This window comes from Pinus tabuliformis, chromosome 4_1 (genome assembly GCF_031772625.1).
Source record: "Pinus tabuliformis cultivar Carrire ecotype Pingquan chromosome 4_1, CPIR1, whole genome shotgun sequence".
Taxonomy (NCBI): Eukaryota; Viridiplantae; Streptophyta; class Pinopsida; order Pinales; family Pinaceae; genus Pinus; species Pinus tabuliformis.
In genome coordinates, this window is record NC_142303.1 from 557,468,408 (window position 1) to 557,473,289 (window position 4,882).

Below are 4,882 nucleotides of genomic sequence, written 5' to 3' on the forward strand. Positions count from 1 at the left end.
TTTAATATTATAAACCCAAGGAATTAGTGAACCCAACGGATAAATATTAAAAACCTAAGGGATCAAGAAGCGCAAGGGATTGATATTACAAATACAAGAGATTAATAAAGATGACCATGATTGATATTATAAACCCAAGTTAATAATAAACCCATGGTTGGCCATGTTTGGTTATGATTGCCAATGGTTTACCATGATTGATATTATAAACCTAAGGGAATAATAAACCCAGGGGATTGATATTATAAGCCCAAATGAATAATAAACCCACGGGATTAATACTTAAACCTGAGGAATTATGGACCCAAGGGAATAATATTAAACCCAAGGGACTAATATTATAAACCCAACATTCGTAAACCCAAATATAAATATTAAAAAGACTAAAATTAACATGATTTATTTTCATGGTGAGACATTCCTTGTTACAATGTGACATTCAACCACGGTTGACCATGGTTGACCATGATTGATATTATAAACCTAAGGGAATAATAAACCCAAGGGATTGATATTAAAACCCAAATGAATAATAAACCCAAGGGAGTAAAACTAAAACCCCAAGGGACTGTGAACCCAAGGGAATAATATTAAACCAAAAGGGATTAATATTATAAACCCAACATTTCTAAACCCAAATATAAATATTACAAAGACTAAAATAAACATGATTTATTTTCATGGTGAGACAATCCTTGTCACAATGTGACATTCAACCACGGTTGACCATGGTTGACCATAATTGATATTATAAACCTAAGGGAATAATAAACCCAAGGGATTGATATTAAAACCCAAATGAATAATTAACCCAAGGGAATGATATTAAACCCAAGGGACTAATATTATAGACCCAACATTCATAAACTCAAATGTAAATTACAAAGACCAAAATAAACATGATTTATTTTCATGGTGAGACAATATTTGTCAAAATGGGACATCCAACCATTGGACAAATATGGTAAACCCAAATATAAATATTACAAACACTAAAATATACATGGTTTATTTTCATGGTGAGACAATCTTTGTCAAAATGCGACATTCAACCATTGGACTAATATTATAAACCCAACATTAGTATACCCAATATAAATACTAAAAACACTAAATTAAACATGATTTATTTTGATGGTGAGACAATCCTTGTCACAATGCGACCTTAAATCATGGTTGACCATGATTGATAATATAAACCTAAGGGAATAATAAACGCAAGGGATTGATATTATAATCTCAAATGAATAATAAACCCAATGGATTAATACTAAAATCGCAAGGGATTGTGAACCCAAGGGAATAATATTAAACCCAAGGGACTAATATTATAAACCTAAGGGAATAATAAACCCAAGGGATTGATATTATAAACCTAAAGGAATAATAAAACTAAGGGATCAATACTAAAACCCCAAGGAATTATGCACCCAAGGAAATAATATTAAACCCATTGGACTAATATTATAAACCCAACATTGTTAAACCCAAATATAAACACTACAAACACTAAAATAAACATGGTTTATTTTGATGGTGAGACAATCGTTGTCACAATGCGACATTCAAACATGGTTTGCTATGATTGACAAGTGTTGACCATGATTGATATTCTAAACGCAAAGCAATAATAAAATGAAGGGATTAATAATAAAACCCCAAGGGATTATGAACCGAAGGGAATATTATTAAACCCATGGGACTAATATTATAAACCCAAGGAACTAATAAACCCAATGGTTTAATATTATAAACCCAAGGAATTAGTGAACCCAATAGATAAATATTAAGAACCTAAGGGATCAAGAAGCGTAAGGGATTGATATTACAAATACAAGAGATTAATAAAGATGACCATGATTGATATTATAAACCCAAGTTAATAATAAACCCAACCATGTTTGACGATGTTTGGCTATGATTGACAATGGTTTACCATGATTTATATTATCAACCAAAAAGAATAATAAACCCAACGGATTGATATTATAAACCTAAGGGATAAATACTAAAACCGAAGGGATTATGAAGCCAAGGGAATAATATTGAACCCATGGGACTAATATTATAAACTTCACATTGAGTAAAGGTAAATATCAATACTACAAACACTAAAATAAACATAGTTTATTTTGATGGTGAGACAATCCTTGTCACAATGCGACATTCAAACACATTCACCATGTTTGGCCACGATTTATATTATAAACCTAAGGGAATAAAAAACCCCAAATTTTGATATTATAAACCCAAATGAATAATAAAGCGAAGCCCAAGGGAACAATATTAAATCCAGTAGACTGCCATTATAAACCCAACGTATAATATTAAATCCAAGAGACTGATATTATAAACCCAATGTATATAAACCCTAAGAAAAATATTATAAACATTAAAATAAACATGATCGACCATCATTGATTTACATATTGAGACAATCTTTGTCAATGTGATGTTGGACCATGATTGATTTTCATATTGAGAAAATATTTGTCGCAATGTGATGTTGGACCATGGATGACCATGGTTGATTTTCATATTAAGACAATCTTTGTCCCAATGTGACGTTGTACCATGTGTAACCATGGATGACCATGGTTTTCATAATGTGACATTGGATCAAGAGACCATCTTGGTCACAATGCGACCATGATTATTGACCATGGTTGACCATGATTAAGAATGGTTGATTTTCACATTGAGACATCTTTGTGACAATGGGACGTTGGACCATGGTTGATTTTCATATTGACCATGGTTGACCACGATTGACCATGATTGATTTTCATTTGAGACAATATTTGTCACAATGGGGTATTTGACCATGGTAGACCATGATTGATTATGGTTGACACAGTTGATTTTCATATTGAGACAATAATTCTTATAATGTGATGTTGGACCATGTTTGACCACGAATGGCCATGCTTGATGATGATTGACCATGGTTGATTATCATATTGAGACAATCTTTATCACAATATGACGTTGGACAAAGAGACAATCTTCGTCACAATGTGAACATGATTATTGACCATGGTTGACCATAGTTGACAATGAATGACCATGGGTGATTTTCACATTGAGACAATCTTCGTCAAAATGTGACGTTGAAACATGGTTGACCATGGTCGACAATGGTTGACCATGGTTGATTTTCATGTTGACACAGTTCTTTCACAATGTGATGTTGGACCATGGCTGACCATGATTGACGATGGTTGATTTTCATATTGACCATGGTTGACCATGGTTGAGCATAATTGACCATGATTGATTTTTATATACAATCTATGTGACAATGTGACGTTTGAATAAATATTATAAAACCTAAAATAAACATGGTTGACTTTCATATTCCCATAATCTTTGTCACAATGCGACGTTGGACCATGGTTGGCCATGATTTATTTTCATATTGAGACAATATTTGTCACAATGTGACGTAGGACCATGGTTGATTTTCATATAGAGACAATCTTTGTCACAATGCAACGTTGGACCATAGTTGACCATGATAATATTATTTAATGTTATTAATATTAATAATTAACGTTAAAATTAATATTTATAAATATTAAAAATATTAAAAATAATATTAATAGTATTAAAAGTAATATTAATATTCGTATTCATATCAATTAATATTAATATTAATATGAATAATTAATATTAAAATTAATATTTATAAATAAATGAGAGCACCTTTCAGATTAATCACATTATTAGGATTTGGTCGACATTTCGAACCAATTAATGTGGTTCATCCATATTAGGTGTGGTTCAAAATGCCGACCAAATCCTAATAATGTGATTAATCTGAAAGACGCTCTCACTTACAATATGGATCACAAAAGCCTAATATCTAACATTTATAAATAATATTAAAACTTAATATTAAAATTTTATTATTATTTAATGTTATTAATGTTGATGGTATATTATATTAATTAATTAATTAATATAATATCAATAATATTAATAAATTAAAATAATAATAATAGATAAGATTGTAAATTAAAAAAATTTAGTATTATTTTTAATATTAAATGCAGATGATATTATTTATAATAATAATGTTAATGTCATTAATAATTTTAATATTGTTAATTAAATGTTATGAATATTAATATTGGAGATCTATAATTGAATGCATAATTTATTCTTCTAATTATATTCATCATCTATTTCAATTTATTATTTTAATATATTTCATATTTTGATTTTTTTTTAGAATTGCATTTCAAAAATTATTATTTAACAAATATATTTCAAAGACTACTCATTCACTAGTATTGATATCTATAATTTTTCAAATTAAATTTAATCTACTTTACATTTTAAGAATTTAATGTTCAACAAAGATAAATTTTAGAATTATATTTCAATATTTAATATTTTTCAAAAATAGATACTTATCATTTATTAATTGATGTTTTGTTGTTATTTTCCACTTGACATTTTAAAATTTCTATGTTTAATAAAAATAAGTTTTACAATTACATTTCAAAATTTGTTGTTTCACAATGAACATGGATAATTTGATACATATCCATTTTTTCATTAATTTTAATATACACTTCATATTTTAACATTTCTATCTTTAATAAAGACAAAATTAATATAATATTTCAAAATTTTATGTGTTATAATTAGAATCTGGTATCCATATATTTATGATGTATTCTTATTTTCCAATTTACATCAAAATTTTTAATGTTTTTCTACTCTTTCAAAACCATGTATATTTATAATGTTGTATTGTTCTTTCCCACTTTACATTCTAAAATTTATGTTTAGTGAAACTATAAATTTTTAAAAGTAAGCTTCAAAATTACTATTTCACAAATATGGACATGTATAATTTAATAGATACACAAGA